At 34.4% G+C, this 24,907-nt stretch overlaps 1 protein-coding gene and 1 long non-coding RNA gene across 2 annotated transcripts in view; both read right to left on the bottom strand.

Annotated features, from left to right (window-relative positions):
• The window catches only part of LOC139501381 (protein mono-ADP-ribosyltransferase PARP12-like), a 275,921-nt gene that overhangs the window by 155,155 nt on the left and 95,859 nt on the right, over positions 1 to 24,907 (bottom strand). The gene's annotated exons all lie outside the window — the stretch shown is intronic.
• On the bottom strand, positions 722 to 15,642 carry LOC139501574 (uncharacterized). Its single transcript, XR_011658602.1, has 3 exons — positions 15,296 to 15,642; positions 14,075 to 14,182; positions 722 to 1,642 (listed from the first exon to the last, which is right to left on the bottom strand). It is a non-coding gene; the product is annotated as an uncharacterized lncRNA (long non-coding RNA).

The following is a 24,907-nucleotide window of genomic DNA, read 5'->3' as shown; positions in this document are numbered from 1 at the left end:
CACGGAGGTGTCCGTCAGCTGGCCCCTAAACAAATATGTATACTAGTTCAGTGATAATGGACGTCATACTAAGCTCCGAATTATACACAAGAAACTAAAATTATAAATCATACAAGACTAACAAAGGTCAGAGGCTCCTAACTTTGGACAGGCGCAAAATTGCGGCGGGATTAAACATGTTTTTTGAGATCTCAACCCTCCCCTATACCTGTAGCCAATGTAGAAAAAAACAAACGTGAAACAATACGCACAGTAAAACTCAGTTTAAGAGAAATCTGAGTCCGATGTCAGAATATGAAACAAAAGAAAATAAACAAAATGACAATAATACATAAATAACAACAGACTACTAGCAGTTATTGACATGCCAGAACCAGACCTCAATTAAACTGATTGAAAGATTATGTCTTCATCATATAAATATCAGGCACAATCCCTCCTGTTAGGGGTTTAGTATTATACCGTCATGAAATATACAACCCTCTTATTTACAATATTATTTGATCAACACCTATTTACAAGGGTCTATTTGATATGATTTTTCTCATTGTTGAAGGCTGTATGGTTGCATATAACTGCTTACATCCACTTTATTTGAACTTGAGTGGATACATGTAGGTGTCTCATTGGCAATCATACCACATCTCCGTATTTTTACAGTATTGTATCAGTACTGTTACCTAATAACAGGACAAAACAAGACAGCAATTTGACAAAACTAAAGACATACATACTTGATTTTACTTCTCTAAAGATATAAACAAAATTTTCATAGTTCGTATCTGAACATGTACACAGCCAGGGAATTTTAAGGGACTATATTTCAGTGTGCATTTATTTAGTAGCTAATCTGGCTACTTCCTGTTTATCAGACCGGTACCTTAGAAAAGAATTGTGACAATATATCCAATCTTTTCAAAAACCAAAGACTAACGTCACTAGAAGCAGCAGTTAGTTGTCATAGATACTCTAGATAGAAAGATAATCTGCCACTTTTATAAAAGGGACTACACATAGTTTTTGAAAGGGTATAATCGGTTTGTGCCGAAATTACTTTTTTTAGTCCAGAAACTCATTTGTGCTAAATGGTAATCTCCACCCACATTTAGGACTGGCAGTTATTTGTAGTCTTTATCAACAGCTTGCACTTTTTCTAAATTATATTTGCTTCTTTTAAGACTGACCAAAACTGTTTTTTTACCATTGTGGTTTGATTAAGGTAGTGTATATCAAACAGCTGTTGGAAATATTTTGGACAACCCTCTTATTTACAATATCATTTGATCAACACCTAGTGGTCTTTGGTGGTATCTCGCATAACATTAATAAGGTCTTTTTTAAAAGGCAACTTGAAATTATTGGTCCCATATTTATGTGCTATAGCAAATGTATGGGCTGCTGATCTGCATATATGATAGCAATATATTCTTGTGTTTTCAATGACCCCTTATTTCTTCACTCCACTTTATAAGATAGAAATAAATGTTATTCCATATTTTATTGGGTTTTTTAAAGGTATCATAATTTAGACATAAAGACAAAACTAAGCACAGTGAAAAAAGTCTACTCTGTACTGTAAAGTTTGAGATGTTTTTGTTGTTCAATCTTTGTCACTTGTATGGAAACACTAAATCTTGATAACCTACAACAGAAATATTATCACTTTTATTTCAATTCAATTGTTGCAGTTATCATGCATGTAATAGAGAAAATGATAAATTAGACCAGATCTCCACATTAATAATATCAAAACTAGAGGCTTCAATGAGCCTGTGTCACTCACATGATACTTTTATTTACAATTGATGCATGATACAGAAATTGTCCATACCAATCGTCAGTGTTTACCATACAATACAGTACTTCTATACACTGTCTGTATACAGTATTTGTCGGATTTTGTCCATACCTATCGTCGATGTTTGACATAAAATACAATACTCCTATATACCGTATATAAACAGTATTTGTCTATACCTACCGTCGGTGGTTAACATACAATACAGTCCTCCTATATACCGTATATCAACAGTATTTGTCTATACCTACCGTCAGTGGTTAACATACGATATAGTACTCCTTTGCACCGTCCATCAACAGTATTTGTCTATACCTACAGTCGGTGGTTAACATGCAATAAAGTGCTCCTATATACCGTCTATCAACAGTATTTGTCTAAACCTACCGTCGGTGGTTAACATACAATATAGTGCTCCTATATACCGTCTATCAACAGTATTTGTCTATACCTACCGTCAGTGTTTAACATACGATATAGTACTCCTTTGCACCGTCCATCAACAGTATTTGTCTATACCTACCGTCGGTGGTTAACATACGATATAGACTAGTACTCCTTTACACAGTCTATCAACAGTATTTGTCTAAACCTGCTGTCGGTGATATACATACAATATAGTACTTCTTTGCACAGTCTATCAACAGTTTTTGTCTATACCTACCGTCGGTGGTTAACATACGATATAGTACTCCTTTACACAGTTTATCAACAGTATTTGTATATACTTACCGTCGATGGTTAACATACGATAAAATACTCCTTTACACAGCCTTTCAACAGTATTTGTCTATACCTACCGTCGGTGGTTAACATACGATATAGTGCTCCTTAACACAGTCTATCAACAGTATTTGTATATACCTACCGTCGATGGTTAACATACGATAAAGTACTCCTTACCACAGCCTTTCAACATTATTTGTCTACACCTACCGTCGGTGGTTAACATACGATATACATGTAGTACTCCTATATACCGTCTATCAACAGTATTTGTCTATACCTACCGTCGGTGGTTAACATACAATGTAGTGCTCCCATATACCGTCTATCAACAGTATTTGTCTATACCTACTGTCGGTAGTTAACATACAATATAGTGCTTCTATATACCGTCTATCAACAGTATTTGTCTATACCTACCGTCGGTGGTTAACATACAATATAGTGCTCCTATATACCGTCTATCAACAGTATTTGTCTATACCTACCGTCGGTGGTTAATATACAATATAGTGCTGCCATATACCGTCTATCAACAGTATTTGTCTAAACCTACTGTCGGTAGTTAAAATACAATATAGTGCTCCTATATACCGTCTATCAACAGTATTTGTCTATACATACCGTCGGTAGTTAACATACAATATAGTGCTCCTATATACCGTCTATCAACAGTATTTGTCTATACCTACCGTCGGTGGTTAACATACAATATAGTGCTCCTATATACCGTCTATCAACAGTATTTGTCTATACCTACCGTCGGTGGTTAACATACAATATAGTGCTCCTTAACACAGTCTATCAACAGTATTTGTATATACCTACCGTCGATGGTTAACATACGATAAAGTACTCCTTTACACAGCCTTTCAACATTATTTGTCTACACCTACCGTCGGTGGTTAACATACGATATAGTACTCCTATATACCGTCTATCAACAGTATTTGTCTATACCTACTGTCGGTAGTTAACAAACAATATAGTGCTCCTATATACTGTCCATCAACAGTATTTGTCTATACCTACCGTCGGTGGTTAACATTCAATATAGTGCTCCTATATACCGTCTATCAACAGTATTTGTCTATACCTACTGTCGGTAGTTAACATACAATATAGTGCTCCTATATACCGTCTATCAACAGTATTTGTCTATACCTACCGTCGGTGGTTAACATACAATATAGTGCTCCTATATACCGTCTATCAACAGTATTTGTCTATACCTACCGTCAGTGTTTAACATACGATATAGTACTCCTTTGCACCGTCCATCAACAGTATTTGTCTATACCTACCGTCGGTGGTTAACATACGATATAGACTAGTACTCCTTTACACAGTCTATCAACAGTATTTGTCTAAACCTGCTGTCGGTGATTTACATACAATATAGTACTTCTTTACACAGTCTATCAACAGTTTTTGTCTATACCTACCGTCGGTGGTTAACATACGATATAGTACTCCTTTACACAGTTTATCAACAGTATTTGTATATACTTACCGTCGATGGTTAACATACGATAAAATACTCCTTAACACAGCCTTTCAACAGTATTTGTCTATACCTACCGTCGGTGGTTAACATACGATATAGTGCTCCTTAACACAGTCTATCAACAGTATTTGTATATACCTACCGTCGATGGTTAACATACGATAAAGTACTCCTTACCACAGCCTTTCAACATTATTTGTCTACACCTACCGTCGGTGGTTAACATACGATATACATGTAGTACTCCTATATACCGTCTATCAACAGTATTTGTCTATACCTACCGTCGGTGGTTAACATACAATGTAGTGCTCCCATATACCGTCTATCAACAGTATTTGTCTATACCTACTGTCGGTAGTTAACATACAATATAGTGCTTCTATATACCGTCTATCAACAGTATTTGTCTATACCTACCGTCGGTGGTTAACATACAATATAGTGCTCCTATATACCGTCTATCAACAGTATTTGTCTATACCTACCGTCGGTGGTTAATATACAATATAGTGCTGCCATATACCGTCTATCAACAGTATTTGTCTAAACCTACTGTCGGTAGTTAACATACAATATAGTGCTCCTATATACCGTCTATCAACAGTATTTGTCTATACATACCGTCGGTAGTTAACATACAATATAGTGCTCCTATATACCGTCTATTAACAGTATTTGTCTATACCTACCGTCGGTGGTTAACATACAATATAGTGCTCCTATATACCGTCTATCAACAGTATTTGTCTATACCTACCGTCGGTGGTTAACATACAATATAGTGCTCCCATAAACCGTCTATCAACAGTATTTGTCTATACCTACTGTCGGTAGTTAACATACAATATAGTGCTCCTATATACCATCTATCAACAGTATATGGCTATACCTTTTGTCGGTGGTTAACATACAATATAGTGCTCCCATATACCGTCTATCAACGGTATTTGTCTACACCTACCGTCGGTGGTTAACATACGATATACATGTAGTACTCCTATATACCGTCTATCAACAGTATTTGTCTATACCTACCGTCGGTGGTTAACATACAATATAGTGCTCCCATATACCGTCTATCAACAGTATTTGTCTATACCTACTGTCGGTAGTTAACATACAATATAGTGCTTCTATATACCGTCTATCAACAGTATATGTCTATACCTACCGTCGGTGGTTAAAATACAATATAGTGCTTCTATATACCGTCTATCAACAGTATTTGTCTATATCTACCGTCGGTGGTTAACATACAATATAGTGCTCCTATATACTGTCTATCAACAGTATTTGGCTATACCTACCGTCAGTGGTTAACATATAATATAGTGCTCCTATATACTGTCTATCACCAGTATTTGTCTTTACCTACCGTCGGTGGTTAACATACAATATAGTGCTCCTATATACCGTCTATCAACAGTATTTGTCTATACCTACTGTCGGTAGTTAACATACAATATAGTGCTGCTATATACCATCTATCAACAGTATATGTCTATACCTACCGTCGGTGGTTAAAATACAATATAGTGCTTCTATATACCGTCTATCAACAGTATTTGTCTATACCTACCGTCGGTGGTTAACATACAATATAGTGCTCCTATATACTGTCTATCAACAGTATTTGTCTATATCTATCGTCGGTGGTTAACATACAATATAGTGCTCCCATATACCGTCTATCAACAGTATTTGTCTATACCTACTGTCGGTAGTTAACATACAATATAGTGCTCCTATATACCATCTATCAACAGTATATGTCTATACCTACCGTCGGTGGTTAACATACAATATAATGCTCCCATATACCGTCTATCAACAGTATTTGTCTATACCTACTGTCAGTAGTTAACATACAATATAGTGCTTTTATATACCGTTTATCAACAGTATTTGTCTATACCTACCGTCGCTGGTTAACATACAATATAGTGCTCTTTTATACCGTCTATCAACAGTATCTGTCTATACCTACTGTCGGTAGTTGCTCCTATATACCGTCTATCACCAGTATTTGTCTATACCTACCGTCGGTGGTTAACATAAGATATAGTGCTCCTATATACCGTCTATCAACAGTATTTGGCTATACCTACCGTCAGTGGTTAACATACAATATAGTGCTCCTATATACCGTCTATCACCAGTATTTGTCTATACCTACCGTCAGTGGTTAACATAAGGTATAGTGCTCCTATATACCGTCTATCAACAGTATTTGGCTATACCTACCGTCAGTGGTTTAATAACATATAATATAGTGCTCCTATATACTGTCTATCACCAGTATTTGTCTTTACCTACCGTCGGTGGTTAACATACAATATAGTGCTCCTATATACCGTCTATCAACAGTATTTGTCTATACCTACTGTCGGTAGTTAACATACAATATAGTGCTGCTATATACCATCTATCAACAGTATATGTCTATACCTACCGTCGGTGGTTAAAATACAATATAGTGCTTCTATATACCGTCTATCAACAGTATTTGTCTATACCTACCGTCGGTGGTTAACATACAATATAGTGCTCCTATATACTGTCTATCAACAGTATTTGTCTAGATCTACCGTCGGTGGTTAACATACAATATAGTGCTCCCATATACCGTCTATCAACAGTATTTGTCTATACCTACTGTCGGTAGTTAACATACAATATAGTGCTCCTATATACCATCTATCAACAGTATATGTCTATACCTACCGTCGGTGGTTAACATACAATATAATGCTCACATATACCGTCTATCAACAGTATTTGTCTATACCTACTGTCGGTAGTTAACATACAATATAGTGCTTTTATATACCGTCTATCAACAGTATTTGTCTATGCCTACCGTCGGTGGTTAACATGCAATATAGTGCTTTTACAATGAATATACCGTCTATCAACAGTATTTGTCTATACCTACCGTCGGTGGTTAACATACAATAAAATGCTCCCATATACCCTCTATCAACAGTTTGTGTCTATACCTACCGTCGGTGGTTAACATACGATATAGTGCTCCTATATTCCGTTTATCACCAGTATTTGTCTATACCTACTGTCGGTAGTTAACATACAATATAGTGCTCCTATATACCGTCTATCACCAGTATTTGTCTATACCTACCGTTGGTGGTTAACATACAATATAGTGCTCCTATATACCGTCTATCAACAGTATCTGTCTATACCTACTGTCGGTAGTTAACATACAATATAGTGCTCATATATACCGTCTATGAACAGTATTTGTCTATACCTACTGTCGGTAGTTAACATACAATATAGTGCTCCTATATACCGTCTATCAACAGAATTAATCTATACCTACTGTGGGTAGTTAATATACAATATAGTGCTCCTATATACCGTCTATCAACAGTATTTGTCTATACCTACCGTCGGTGGTTAACATACAATATAGTGCTCCTATATACCGTCTATTAACAGTATTTGTTTATACCTACCGTCGGTGGTTAACATACAATATAGTGCTCCTATATACCGTCTATCACCAGTATTTGTCTATACCTACCGTCAGTGGTTAACATAAGGTATAGTGCTCCTATATACCGTCTATCAACAGTATTTGGCTATACCTACCGTCAGTGGTTAACATATAATATAGTGCTCCTATATACTGTCTATCAACAGTATTTGTCTATACCTACTGTCGGTAGTTAACATACAATATAGTGCTGCTATATACCATCTATCAACAGTATATGTCTATACCTACCGTCGGTGGTTAAAATACAATATAGTGCTTCTATATACCGTCTATCAACAGTATTTGTCTATATCTACCGTCGGTGGTTAACATACAATATAGTGCTCCTATATACTGTCTATCAACAGTATTTGGCTATACCTACCGTCAGTGGTTAACATATAATATAGTGCTCCTATATACTGTCTATCACCAGTATTTGTCTTTACCTACCGTCGGTGGTTAACATACAATATAGTGCTCCTATATACCGTCTATCAACAGTATTTGTCTATACCTACTGTCGGTAGTTAACATACAATATAGTGCTGCTATATACCATCTATCAACAGTATATGTCTATACCTACCGTCGGTGGTTAAAATACAATATAGTGCTTCTATATACCGTCTATCAACAGTATTTGTCTATACCTACCGTCGGTGGTTAACATACAATATAGTGCTCCTATATACTGTCTATCAACAGTATTTGTCTATATCTATCGTCGGTGGTTAACATACAATATAGTGCTCCCATATACCGTCTATCAACAGTATTTGTCTATACCTACTGTCGGTAGTTAACATACAATATAGTGCTCCTATATACCATCTATCAACAGTATATGTCTATACCTACCGTCGGTGGTTAACATACAATATAATGCTCCCATATACCGTCTATCAACAGTATTTGTCTTTACCTACTGTCAGTAGTTAACATACAATATAGTGCTTTTATATACCGTTTATCAACAGTATTTGTCTATACCTACCGTCGCTGGTTAACATACAATATAGTGCTCTTTTATACCGTCTATCAACAGTATCTGTCTATACCTACTGTCGGTAGTTGCTCCTATATACCGTCTATCACCAGTATTTGTCTATACCTACCGTCGGTGGTTAACATAAGATATAGTGCTCCTATATACCGTCTATCAACAGTATTTGGCTATACCTACCGTCAGTGGTTAACATACAATATAGTGCTCCTATATACCGTCTATCACCAGTATTTGTCTATACCTACCGTCAGTGGTTAACATAAGGTATAGTGCTCCTATATACCGTCTATCAACAGTATTTGGCTATACCTACCGTCAGTGGTTTAATAACATATAATATAGTGCTCCTATATACTGTCTATCACCAGTATTTGTCTTTACCTACCGTCGGTGGTTAACATACAATATAGTGCTCCTATATACCGTCTATCAACAGTATTTGTCTATACCTACTGTCGGTAGTTAACATACAATATAGTGCTGCTATATACCATCTATCAACAGTATATGTCTATACCTACCGTCGGTGGTTAAAATACAATATAGTGCTTCTATATACCGTCTATCAACAGTATTTGTCTATACCTACCGTCGGTGGTTAACATACAATATAGTGCTCCTATATACTGTCTATCAACAGTATTTGTCTAGATCTACCGTCGGTGGTTAACATACAATATAGTGCTCCCATATACCGTCTATCAACAGTATTTGTCTATACCTACTGTCGGTAGTTAACATACAATATAGTGCTCCTATATACCATCTATCAACAGTATATGTCTATACCTACCGTCGGTGGTTAACATACAATATAATGCTCCCATATACCGTCTATCAACAGTATTTGTCTATACCTACTGTCGGTAGTTAACATACAATATAGTGCTTTTATATACCGTCTATCAACAGTATTTGTCTATGCCTACCGTCGGTGGTTAACATGCAATATAGTGCTTTTACAATGAATATACCGTCTATCAACAGTATTTGTCTATACCTACCGTCGGTGGTTAACATACAATAAAATGCTCCCATATACCCTCTATCAACAGTTTGTGTCTATACCTACCGTCGGTGGTTAACATACGATATAGTGCTCCTATATTCCGTTTATCACCAGTATTTGTCTATACCTACTGTCGGTAGTTAACATACAATATAGTGCTCCTATATACCGTCTATCACCAGTATTTGTCTATATCTACCGTTGGTGGTTAACATACAATATAGTGCTCCTATATACCGTCTATCAACAGTATCTGTCTATACCTACTGTCGGTAGTTAACATACAATATAGTGCTCATATATACCGTCTATGAACAGTATTTGTCTATACCTACTGTCGGTAGTTAACATACAATATAGTGCTCCTATATACCGTCTATCAACAGAATTAATCTATACCTACTGTGGGTAGTTAATATACAATATAGTGCTCCTATATACCGTCTATCAACAGTATTTGTCTATACCTACCGTCGGTGGTTAACATACAATATAGTGCTCCTATATACCGTCTATTAACAGTATTTGTTTATACCTACCGTCGGTGGTTAACATACAATATAGTGCTCCTATATACCGTCTATCACCAGTATTTGTCTATACCTACCGTCAGTGGTTAACATAAGGTATAGTGCTCCTATATACCGTCTATCAACAGTATTTGGCTATACCTACCGTCAGTGGTTAACATATAATATAGTGCTCCTATATACTGTCTATCACCAGTATTTGTCTTTACCTACCGTCGGTGGTTAACATACAATATAGTGCTCCTATATACCGTCTATCAACAGTATTTGTCTATACCTACTGTCGGTAGTTAACATACAATATAGTGCTGCTATATACCATCTATCAACAGTATATGTCTATACCTACCGTCGGTGGTTAAAATACAATATAGTGCTTCTATATACCGTCTATCAACAGTATTTGTCTATATCTACCGTCGGTGGTTAACATACAATATAGTGCTCCTATATACTGTCTATCAACAGTATTTGGCTATACCTACCGTCAGTGGTTAACATATAATATAGTGCTCCTATATACTGTCTATCCCCAGTATTTGTCTTTACCTACCGTCGGTGGTTAACATACAATATAGTGCTCCTATATACCGTCTATCAACAGTATTTGTCTATACCTACTGTCGGTAGTTAACATACAATATAGTGCTGCTATATACCATCTATCAACAGTATATGTCTATACCTACCGTCGGTGGTTAAAATACAATATAGTGCTTCTATATACCGTCTATCAACAGTATTTGTCTATACCTACCGTCGGTGGTTAACATACAATATAGTGCTCCTATATACTGTCTATCAACAGTATTTGTCTATATCTATCGTCGGTGGTTAACATACAATATAGTGCTCCCATATACCGTCTATCAACAGTATTTGTCTATACCTACTGTCGGTAGTTAACATACAATATAGTGCTCCTATATACCATCTATCAACAGTATATGTCTATACCTACCGTCGGTGGTTAACATACAATATAATGCTCCCATATACCGTCTATCAACAGTATTTGTCTTTACCTACTGTCAGTAGTTAACATACAATATAGTGCTTTTATATACCGTTTATCAACAGTATTTGTCTATACCTACCGTCGCTGGTTAACATACAATATAGTGCTCTTTTATACCGTCTATCAACAGTATCTGTCTATACCTACTGTCGGTAGTTGCTCCTATATACCGTCTATCACCAGTATTTGTCTATACCTACCGTCGGTGGTTAACATAAGATATAGTGCTCCTATATACCGTCTATCAACAGTATTTGGCTATACCTACCGTCAGTGGTTAACATACAATATAGTGCTCCTATATACCGTCTATCACCAGTATTTGTCTATACCTACCGTCAGTGGTTAACATAAGGTATAGTGCTCCTATATACCGTCTATCAACAGTATTTGGCTATACCTACCGTCAGTGGTTTAATAACATATAATATAGTGCTCCTATATACTGTCTATCACCAGTATTTGTCTTTACCTACCGTCGGTGGTTAACATACAATATAGTGCTCCTATATACCGTCTATCAACAGTATTTGTCTATACCTACTGTCGGTAGTTAACATACAATATAGTGCTGCTATATACCATCTATCAACAGTATATGTCTATACCTACCGTCGGTGGTTAAAATACAATATAGTGCTTCTATATACCGTCTATCAACAGTATTTGTCTATACCTACCGTCGGTGGTTAACATACAATATAGTGCTCCTATATACTGTCTATCAACAGTATTTGTCTATATCTACCGTCGGTGGTTAACATACAATATAGTGCTCCCATATACCGTCTATCAACAGTATTTGTCTATACCTACTGTCGGTAGTTAACATACAATATAGTGCTCCTGTATACCATCTATCAACAGTATATGTCTATACCTACCGTCGGTGGTTAACATACAATATAATGCTCCCATATACCGTCTATCAACAGTATTTGTCTATACCTACTGTCGGTAGTTAACATACAATATAGTGCTTTTATATACCGTCTATCAACAGTATTTGTCTATGCCTACCGTCGGTGGTTAACATGCAATATAGTGCTTTTACAATGAATATACCGTCTATCAACAGTATTTGTCTATACCTACCGTCGGTGGTTAACATACAATAAAATGCTCCCATATACCCTCTATCAACAGTATTTGTCTATACCTACCGTCGGTGGTTAACATATGATATAGTGCCCCTATATTCCGTTTATCACCAGTATTTGTCTATACCTACTGTCGGTAGTTAACATACAATATAGTGCTCCTATATACCGTCTATCACCAGTATTTGTCTATACCTACCGTTGGTGGTTAACATACAATATAGTGCTCCTATATACCGTCTATCAACAGTATCTGTCTATACCTACTGTCGGTAGTTAACATACAATATAGTGCTCATATATACCGTCTATGAACAGTATTTGTCTATACCTACTGTCGGTAGTTAACATACAATATAGTGCTCCTATATACCGTCTATCAACAGAATTAATCTATACCTACTGTGGGTAGTTAATATACAATATAGTGCTCCTATATACCGTCTATCAACAGTATTTGTCTATACCTACCGTCGGTGGTTAACATACAATATAGTGCTCCTATATACCGTCTATTAACAGTATTTGTTTATACCTACCGTCGGTGGTTAACATACAATATAGTGCTCCTATATACCGTCTATCACCAGTATTTGTCTATACCTACCGTCGGTGGTTAACATAAGATATAGTGCTCCTATATACCGTCTATCAACAGTATTTGGCTATACCTACCGTCAGTGGTTAACATGGAATATAGTGCTCCTATATACCGTCTATCAACAGTATTTGTTTATACCTACTGTCGGAGGTTAACATAGAATATAGTGCTCCTATATACCAAGAGGGATAATTAACGGATCTGCATCTAGAATTTATCAAACTGCCCTTTTTTTGGATTTTTTAAATTCTTGTTATCCCTCAATTTTTACATTCATCCCAAATAATACAACAGTAGTCAATTAGGGGCAGAACACCCATTGTATTATGTTTTCTTGCAGTTATATAAAAAAAAATGTATTTAAGAAAGATGGTATATTCTGGATGATATATTAGCACAACCTTGGTCAATTTGATTTCTCCAGTTACTTAGTGCGCTGTCAATTTTGAAACTTATATTTTTTCACATGAAGAATTTTGTAATACATTAATTTATTATCAAGTTTGGTTGAAAAGTCTGAATAGTTTCTGCTTTGTTCCAGTAATCAAACATTTTGTTTCATTTGCATCTGTGAACATGTTATTCATTTTACACCACTCTTCAACCCTGTATAAATCTTCTTGAACATCATCATTTATATTTTCTAGATGTTTCCCCCTTATTTATGAATAGTGGTGTCATCAGCATATACAACGAAATAGGTCTGTTTCACAATTTTTAATGCATAAGGGAAGGTCATTTATAAATAGCACAAACAATAGAGGACAAGGTATAGAACATTGGGGAACACCAAATTTTACATGTTGTTGTTCAGAGTTAACATTACAAATCATTTAATGTATACCTTTTGTTATTCAGGTACGACTTAAAAAAACTAACAGTAGTCTCACTAAATCCATAAATGTCGAGCTTTAAACAAAGAAAGTCATATTCTACCAAATCAAAAGCTTTTTTTTAAATCTTAATAAAATTGCTAGGTTTAAATCACCATCTTTCATTTCTTGCAACCATGTGTCAATGATATTAAATAAATGTCAAGCTCAATCCAGTATATATTCCAAGTTATGGACAAATGATAATGCTATTAAAAATACCAAATCATAACCAGTGCCTTTCTCTTTTTCTATTTACAGTATATGACTAGATAATAATGATTACTTTTTTCAACTATTTTCATACTTTTTTGTTTCCTCTGCTTTTGTATTAAGGGCATAATTGTTTATGGCAAACTAAGCATCTACATAATCAAACTATTCCTAACTATACTCTACCTCAAATTCTGGAAACTGCACAATTTTTGTCATAGCAGTCTTATGGTAGCTGAACTATTTCTATTTTTTGTAAATCTGGATTAATAAGTCTTTTGTCACATTCTGGGGCTATAGAAAAAAAACATTACAGAATTATCAAAATTATGTGTGTATAATGTTTGTGTACAGTCATTCAACTAAAAAAAGGACAAACATTATTTTTTTGTGTATAAATAAATAATTGTGATTTTAATGTCTTAATATTATTAAAAAAACTTCAAAAGATTAAATTTAAATTATAATCTAAACATGAAAGAGCACATATAAATCAACCTTTTACTCAGATTTATATCTAAAACCAGTTATAACTAGCTATAATATCTTTGACTTCACAAATATCATCATCTAATTTTACAAATCAGTATTTATTTGGTGGCACTTCCTGCACACTAAGTATGTTATGCCTTAGGTTTAATTTTGATGCAATCACATTTCAGAAGGTACATGTCTTGAACTGTTTTAATGAATAAATTACAGTTTTAAACTCAGTTTAGGCTGACCTGAGGTCAATAGTCTTAAACAATGTCATCAAACTATCAGTTTTACTGTAATATATTGATATTGTGACATTTATGGGAAAGAGCATATGAGTTAGTCATATTGGTCAATACAATGGAAAGTTTATAGCTGAGACTACTATAACACTATGTGTTATACTAGTAGTCTCAGTTTATAACTATGTTAATTATATACATGACATATAATAATTAAATCATTTAAAAAACTATTCCAAAGATTTCTCTCAAATCATGTTTACATTTTTTTAGAGAAGAGTCTGTCTGAAATATATTCAGGGGTAGTCCAAATAATTATGACTTCTTAAAAAGCTATATTATGGGGGAAAAAGGGGGGGGGGGTCTATTATGTTTTTTTCATACAGGAGGAAGACGTCAAAGCAAAAAAAATACACCAACAAAACAAAATAAAATAATAGCCTGTCAAGACGTCCCTATATCATAATAATTTGGTCTAATTTTGGGATAATACATTTAACTTCCTTTGATGTCGGGAGGGGATAAGTTTTGACGATTAATTATTCTTGAAACTAACAATAATTATTTCTTATTGTTACTTTGTTAAGCGAGCGCGATGTGTGGTTCTCGAGTTATTTAACAAAAAAGGGGGGGTTGTTACTATATCAAATTTACCCAGTTTGGAGACAATAAATATTTAAAATCTAACCATAAACTCCAATGTTCCTGCTTTGTTTAGCAGAACAAACACGATGGCATTCTCGTCTCTGTTATAATCAATAGTTAACTCATTTCTTCTTCCAGGTTATTTCTTAATCAATTATGATTATCAGCTGTCTATCTATTTACCATGTTTATGTTAAACTGGTCCGTAATTCCATTGTAGTGTATCGATAAGTGAACACAACAGGAAACCAGTTTATTAAACGTCTGTAAACCGAGGTATATAATATACAAGGTTCCTGAGTCAGTAACCGTAACTATCACCGTGCTTTGTGCGCATGCGCAAGAAACACCAACAACAAGGATAAAACAGGGTACACAGTTCCGTAATTTCGTATATTTTTCTTGTCTTCATACTAAAGAGCTCCAAAAGTAGGCGTGCTTAGGTGCACTGGGCGGGTCTAAAAACCGACTCTCGGTGGTTAACGTCTCTCGATGGTTAACTTTAAGTGCCTACCCTTATGATATCCCCGGTAGAGTCAATATATATGGAGAAAAGATTATATGTGAAACAGAAGTAACGCTTTGTCTTTTTTTTTTTGTAAAATTATATCGAAAGCTAATTTAAAAGAGCAGTGACTTTTAAATTGACAATGTAGAAAACTTAAGAAAAGTAACATGACATGTTTAACTTACGCTTTGACGATTACACCCGCTAAATTTGGTTAAACAGGCTTTTTTTCTTCTCAGGCAGTTAATATATAGTGTAACTTCGTTCAATAACAGGCGCTATCAATCAAATTTTCAGTATTAAAGTGAAACACATATATTTTTATTTCGATCTAAACCATGACAATCTTGACCAAAACCATGACGAATTTCTAGACTCTTAACCGAACCATGTCAATCGCTTAACCAAACCATAGCAATTCCGATATCTTGCTTATTCTGCGTTAATTTCGTGAAACAACAATTCCAATATAGATCGTTTGACCTCCAATATAGATTCAAGCATCTTATTAGCTTTTTATCTGCTCGTGTGAATAGAACTGAGGTAAAAATTTAGGGAAGCAACATAAATTAACCATGTCAAACTTATCCAAACTATGACAAAATCACTGTACTAAACGCTCCTCGATATGACGACCTTACTACCCGTGGAGGTCTTGTCATACAAATTAAAAGTATCTAAAACTAAACAAAGAGCAAAAAGGTATACGTTGTAAAGTTTTAATGAAACGGGCAATGCATACTTTCATAAAATAATTCTATTTAAAACAGAATTGATCAAAAAGTTAAAAATTGTAATGAAGATTTGGTTCCGTTTTTTTTTAAATCTAGTCTTTGTTTGACAGGAGTTGTTGGTACTTGTCTTTTCTAGATAGAATATATCCACTTCCATATTTAACTACGTGATACCATAAAAATATCTGACTAGTAATAAATTTGCATAAAAGTCATAAAAGTATTGTCCAAAGACTCTGTGTTAAGATTATAAACGTCCATAAATTCAAAGCGTTTAAGCTTTGGTGTAGGAAATCACAAAAAATCAATCTCTGAAACCACTTTTTATAAATTCTGTAGATAGATTATTCATTTTCGTCCTGCAGCAGTCAAAGTTTCTGTTAAATTACATTTCCTAAACCAGTCTTCCCTCCAAAATATCAACTGGTCGTCGTCTTACATGTTTCCGAATGTACTCGTTTAAACTATATAGAGTTTTGGATATTAAAAGCGTATTTCTGTTTAAATTATAGAGGCCCTTCATGGGGCGTCCAAGTAATCACATCATCATAAATTGGTTGCCAATTTAATCACTGTGACAAAAATGAATTATTATTATTTTTTAAACACGATAGTTAAACCAAGGAGATTATATGACCTCCTTTGTTAAACAATCATAAAACAGAACTAGTCCTATAGATTATCAAAATAAATAATTAAGTAATCATAAGATATTTGGTATGGTAATCATATAATCACTATAAAAAGTGCCAAAGAATCACATAATCAAAAACTCCATGAGGAGTCTCACTATAGCTGCTCTCATGAAATATATTTTCACGCATCTATGTTACTTTACAGTACGCCTAACCTCGGATCAAACCCTGCTCGGGACACAGTTCCAACGGTATCCCAATGTGGAGGTTCCGTCATACTGTCTAAATGTATATTGCCGACTACAAGAGTCTCAACTATTACATCATGCTTTCTGTTAGACACAGTATAAGTAAATATACGACCCCACTTAAATCCAAGAAAAGGATTGTCTCGTATGTTAATTTCTTTAACAGTTTCACGACACCAATCAACCAGTTCATCATCTTGTCGAATCAAAATAAGTCGGACATATTGCGTCGATCCATAGAAATGCGCACATTCAAAAAATAGAAATGGTGTTTCAAATTTTTGCTTTTCTGGTTGTCTGTGTTGTAAATAGCAATCTTTCTGTTTTTTCTTAACTGGTTTTCTTGTCTTTTTCTTATCTTTCTTCTTGCCTTTGCCTTTCTTCTTTCCAACATCTTCGTCGTCACTTTGTGCGTCATATCGATCGTCACTTTCTACTTCATCGGTATGTCTTGGTGTCGACAATTGTGTCATTAACGATCTTACCTTAATGACAACCCTCTGTGTTCCATAAGGGGATCTACTCGGAAGTTCTTTTGGCGACATTGCTACCCACACTCCTTTGACGTCTTCGTTACTAGCAAGTGGCGCACGAGCCGGGAGACCGGTGTATCCGCCATTTAGTTTTTCTTCTTTTTGTATGCTGTCCATACCCTTAAGCGTTGTACAGTGATAAAAATATTTGACTTCTTCCTCTTCTAGATGGTCGCATTTTTCCATGAGCTTATCCCACCATAGTTCCAACGTATTTTGGTCAGTTATTGATTTCCCCCAGTTACCAGCCATTGCAAACTTTAGCAGATATTAGTCCTTTATTTTATCAATGTACTTGAATTCGTTGTATCAACAATAAAAGTCGTCTTATTTCTTGATAATATTTCTAGTTTCAGTTTCGTAAGCGCCCTCAACATATACAAATGTAGTAATAATCAAGGTGTATTATATCGAACTATACGAGATATTTAACTATGTTTTGTCGTAAAGAAATATCCAATAATTGACAATTAAAACAACTTAAAATACACATACATTTTTTGTAATACATACCTGTCTGAAATTAAAAGTTGAATGAAATATAGATCTTCAAAGTTTACATATTTGAAACATGTTATATATAGCTAGTCACAGGGATGCAAGGCATAATCATTGTTTTATGAAAGACCCCAATTTACTCTGAAAATGATTTTCTGAAAATGATTATAAACCCTCAAATTCTATTCTATATAGATTATAAAGAGTTTTTGTGTACTCTTGAGATAACAGTCCATTTGCTAAAAAGGGGATAACTCCTAGAGTTCTTATAATCCGTGACTATCGATCGATTTGCGCTTCACATTTTTAAAGATATAACAGTAAACCAGAACATAATGTGAACAACATGACGGGAGCCACTAATAGTGAAGAATCTGTTAACCTCTTCAAAAATACTACAGCTGTTGTAGAGTTTTTATTGCTCACTCTTCTAGTTTCAACATATCTAAAGAGACCAACCTATGGTGGAAAATATATTGGCCGAAAAGATTACAACCTAAGACAGAGAAAGCACGAAAACCTTTCCGTTTCAAAATCAGTGATAAAGTTCGGATTACATACATAAGAAATCCTTTTACCAGGGAATACGATGAGAAATGGAGCGGAGAGATATTTAAAATATCTCAAAGAATATTACGTGGTGGCTTCCAGTTTATCGACTTATTGATTTTCAAGACGAAGAAATTTCAGGAACCTTCTACCAATCAGAAGTGCAGAAAGTGGATGTTCGGGAAGACGACATGTGGAAAGTTGAAAAAATCCTCAAAACGAAAGGCAAAGGACCCAACAAACAATATTATGTGAAATGGTTACACTGGCTAAAGAAATTCAACTCTTGGATTAAAGCTCGCGATTTATCTAATATTTGGGAGAGTTAACTATCCAGGAAAGACTAACTTCAAGTCTCGACAGTTTACACCCCTGCACGAAAGATAGCATACTGTTGGCCCTTTCGTGAGGTTAAAGATACTGTTGAGTGGTAGACGATTCTCTAATCCTTTTATCTCGATGTATAAAATAGTTATAATATATAATTTTGTTATATTGTAAAGGCACCATGTGGATGGCTCTCCGACCCATGTTTGTCTGAATTGACGAGAATATTAAATATTGTACATACTTCTGTTATTATTATTACAAGTGTGGTACCAAGAAGCGGAAACTTAAAAAAAATAAATAAAAAAAAGGAATACAATCACACAAAAAGAGAATCAATTTGGATAATTCCTTGCTCATATTTACATAAGCAAAGCTTTGAATCGATACATACAAAAACACACACACACACACACACACACACACACACACGCACACACACACACACATACACATCTGTACATTAATCAATAAAAAACAATTAATAAATGTCATAATACCTAAAAATGACGTCATAGAAATAAGCCTCACATCGGGAGGCTACCTCTCAGGAGGCTACCTTTTCCCCATAGGGTTAACATTAGACAAAGTGGCCCAGAACCCCCACTTCCCCAACTACTTGAGTATTTGGACCATACGCGTATATATCATATAGGTCATTGTAATATTATTTTATAATAAAACGATTAGCTAAATAAAAATTAGAAGTTTCAAATAGCTAATTTTACTTACTTGTCAAAACTATAATAAAAACATTTATACCGATGGTCATTACGAGTGAATGGCAATATGTCGAAATAAAAAAATTAATTCCAAAAATTTCTTAATGAACTGTTACACATGAGGTCATTGAGAAGTAACATAGTTTATTTAAGTTGTCTTGTGAATATGGTGTACTGCATTCATATTACGATATTTGAGATCTAGAGCTTCTTGAAAACACCGTAGACATATTGAATTGGCCCTAGACCTCGGTATCAATGTACACATAAAGGCTAGCTTTTCACTCGCACACAAAAGGTGTAAATGAAAAGAATCACGCACAACCAAGACTTGCATATGCAAAAAAGTTATGATACAGTGTGGAAGTAAATGTCACAAACCTACATGCAAGAATGTAATTAGCGATGAAAACTAACTATGGATTATGCCATCAATATTTAATTTTTACGTAGTATTTGAATTATAAAAATAATACATTGTCATGTAACCGTCATTGGTTTTTTTCGATAACATTTTTGTATAATAGAAACTTTTATAATGTTATTTTAAAAAATACCTATATGGTCCAAATACTCATATGGTCCGGCCCGTTAATAACCAAACGAGTATTATACTCATATGGTCCGACCATACGCGTACGGTCGGACCATACGCGTATGGTCGGACCATATGAGTATACGCAAATGGTCATGACCATACGCGTATGGTCCAAATACTCATATGGTCCGGAACATATATAGTTTAAACATATTTATTTAGAGTGGATTGGGAAACACGTTTTTCAATTTATATTAATCCCTTCCCACTTTGCGGGTGCGAGTGCTGCATTGTAGCGGCATTAGTCTGCTCTTTTTCGAAATCTACAAGGGTGTCTTTAACGTGCAAGAGATATGGCTCTCTCTTAACACGGGTCAGCCATTTATCTTCTCCTTCCGACGGACTATCATCGTTTCCTTAAGACCATACTCGCAAATGGTGTCACGGGAGAGCCGAAAATTAAGTCCCTGAAATTGTCATCCCAGACGGGAATCGAACCAGAAACCTTTGTGTTAGTAGTCCAATGCACTAACCACTACACCACGGCTCAGAACGGAACATATATACATCACACATTATTTATACAAATACTATGACTCCTAAAAGAAAACGATCTTTCAAGACAAAATAATGCCAACGGTCATATAATTGAGTCACAATTTGTATTTACAATGAAATTCAAAACAGTTATTATATTTATTCTGACCCTTAGGCCAATAGTTCATGATGAACGTTTTAATCAAAATGCAAATGGTTATAGAATAACTAGATATAAACAAGCACAAAAAGAAAATGTGGTGCTATGCTGTCATTTATTGATATTGGGATTTTTGAGCTAATAATTCTATTCGCTTTTTGGCGGTAAGGAAGTCCGCACAAGTTTATATTTTTTTGTGGAAATCCTTCCGAAATCATAAAATAATTATATTTAAAACATAATTGATAAAAAAAGTTAAGAATTGTAATGAAGATTCCGTTTTTTTAATCTAGTCTTTGTTTGACAGCAGTTGTTGGTACATGTCTTTTCTAGATATATAATATATCAGCTTCCATATTTAACTACGTGATACCATAAAAATATTTAATAATAAATATGCATAAAAGTATTGTTCAAAGACTCTATGTTAAGATTATAAACGTCGATAAATTCAAAGCGTTGATGCTTTGGTGTAGGAAACCACAAAAAAAAATCAATTTCTAAAAACCACTTTTTATAATTCTGTTGATAGATTATTCATTTTCGTCCTGCAGCAGTTGAAGTTTCGGTTAAGTTCAATTCCTTAACCATTCTTCCCTCCAAAATATCAACTGGTTGTCGTCTTACATGTTTTAGTATGTACTCGTTTAAACTATATAGAGTTCTGGATATTAAAAGCGTATTTCTGTTTAAATTATAGAGGCCCTTCATGAGGGTCCAAGTAATCACATAATCACAAATTGGTTGCCAATTTAATCACTGCGATATAAATGATTTTTTTTTTAAACACGATAGTTAAACCAAGGAGATTATATGACCTACTTTGTTAAACAATCATAAAAACAGAACTAGTCCTATAGATTATCAAAATTAATAATCAAATAATCATAAAATATTTGGTATGGAAATCGTTTAATCACTATAAAAAGTGCCAAAGAATCACATAATCAAAAACTCCATGAGGAGTCTCACTATAGCTGCTCTCATGAAATATATTTTCACGCATCTATGTTACTTTACAGTACGCCTAACCTCGGATCAAACCCTGCTCGGGACACAGTTCCAACGGTATCCCAATTTGGAGGTTCCGTCATACTGTCTAAATGTATATTGCCGACTACAAGAGTCTCAACTATTACATCATGCTTTCTGTTAGACACAGTATAAGTAAATATACGACCCCACTTAAATCCAAGAAAAGGATTGTCTCGTATGTTAATTTCTTTAAGAGTTTCACGACACCAATCAACCAGTTCATCATCTTGTCGAATCAAAATAAGTCGGACATATTGCGTCGATCCATAGAAATGCGCACATTCAAAAAATAGAAATGGTGTTTCAAATTTTTGCTTTTCTGGTTGTCTGTGTTGTAAATAGCAATCTTTCTGTTTTTTCTTAACTGGTTTTCTTGTCTTTTTCTTATCTTTCTTCTTGCCTTTGCCTTTCTTCTTTCCATTATCTTCGTCGTCACTAGGTGCATCGTATCGGTCGTCACTTTCTACTTCATCGATATGTCGTGGTGTCGATAATTGTGCCATTAACGATCTTACCTTAATGACAACCCTCTGTGTTCCGTAAGGGGATCTACTTGGAAGTTCTTTTGGCGACATTGCTACCTACACTCCTTTGACGTCTCCGTTACTAGCAAGTGGCGCACGAGCCGGGAGACCAGTGTATCCGCCATTTAGTTATTCTTCTTTTTGTATGCTGTCCATACCCTTAAGCGTTGTACAGTGATAAAACTATTTGACTTCTTCCTCTTCTAGATGGTCGCATTTTTCCATGAGCTTATCCCACCATAGTTCCAACGTATTTTGATCTGTTTTTGATTTCCCCCAAATACCACCAGCCATTGCAAACTTTAGTAGATATTTGTCCTTTATTTTATCAAATTGAATGTACTGGAACTCGTTGTATCAACAATAAAAGTCGTCTAATTTCTTGATAATATTTCTAGTTTCAGTTTCGGAAGCGTCCTCTTCATATTCCATACCGATAGTAATCAAGGTTTATTATATCGAAGTATAAGAGTTTTTTAAATATGTTTTTGTCGTAAAAAAATATCCAATAAATGACAATTAAAACATTTTTTTTTAAATACACATGCATACCTGTCTGAATTTTAAGTTGAATGAACTATAGATTTTGAAAGTTTACATATTTGAAACATGTTATATTTAGCTAATCACAGGGATGAATGGCAAAATAATTGTTTTATGGAAGACCTCAATATACTGGGAAAATAATTTTTAACCCTCAAATTCAAATAATAACATCACATTGTTCACTTTATACAATTTATTATAAAAAGAATACAGGGTCAATAAACACGATAATAATGAATTAAGAATATTCATCGAACAAATATTGGAGATTATTTATTAGACTTAAACCAAACTTACTACAACACATTTGTTTACATTGGTTTTTGAAAATGTGTCTATAATATGTTTTTTTATGTAATTGTTGGGTTATTTTGAGTATTTGATCTTTTTCTTTAAATCAATGTTGGTTAGTTTGATATGGCCTTACAAACATTATAGAAATATGTTTCAACTGCTCATGATCATGTAAAAGGATAGAAATGCCAATAAAGAGGTATTTGTTTATATTATTTTTTTGACAGATATAGCTTTTTGATATAATATTTAACACGAATACGATGCTCTTTTATATGATATAACTGAAAGAAAAAAAGTTATTTGAATTCGTGGAATAAAATTTTGATAAAATGTTCAAGGTTGAAATATATTTTTTTCATAATATGTGTGTTCAGTATATTCCTTATCTATAATGTTAATGCTCTTATAAATATGACAAAATATTTAGATTCATTCGTAATTAACATGTTTATAAAAATAAAAATTGCTTTTGAATGTCATGCGTTCATAGTTATCAAAGGTACATTGTACCAGGATTATAATTTAATACGCCAGACGCGCGTGTCGTCTACATAAGACTCATCAGTGACGCTCAGATCAAAATAGTTACAAAGCCAAACAAGTACAAACAAGTACAAAGTTGAAGAGCATTGAGGACCCAAAATAATTATGACAAGTCAATCGTATTTATAAGTTGATGTAAATACTCTCGTTTAAAACATTATTACAAAAATTCTAATCTCCAGGGTGAATTCAAAATGTATCAACACTGACATTGTTTTGTTTTTACACGTTTTATTATACATTTTTAAATCATTAGCACTTGGTTGCAGAAATGATATTTTTTATCAGACAAAAGCAAGTATATGCTATGGATGTGGTCCAATTTTTTTCCGAAAATTGAACTAAAATCATTTCATAAATGTACGATTTTACTGCGACTACTTATTTTTCTGTCATCACGCATTTTCTGCCATCACTTGTTTCCAATAACTCCGGTTTCCGTAATGGACTCTTACAGTTTTCAGACATTTTAAAATTATCTATACTATTAAACGAGAAGACCTCATTTTGTGTGTCGCTTCTATTCTTTCCACAATAAATTAATCATCATGTCTCTGTGTCCTATAGGTACAGTGCATAGTCGCATTTGTCATCCATTCATATGATTATTCAGATTGAGTTATTTTGGGAGAAAAACGAGAAAAAAGGCGTCCGGGTATGTTTCCGTCATTGGACGAAATTTAAGTCAGATTAGACTTCCAGTTTGCGTTTTTCTGTTTAC

This window comes from Mytilus edulis, chromosome 13, assembly GCF_963676685.1.
Source record: "Mytilus edulis chromosome 13, xbMytEdul2.2, whole genome shotgun sequence".
NCBI classification, from domain to species: domain Eukaryota; kingdom Metazoa; phylum Mollusca; class Bivalvia; order Mytilida; family Mytilidae; genus Mytilus; species Mytilus edulis.
The sequence above is the reverse complement of the archived record's forward strand: the minus strand, read 5'-3'. Positions and strand labels throughout refer to the sequence as shown.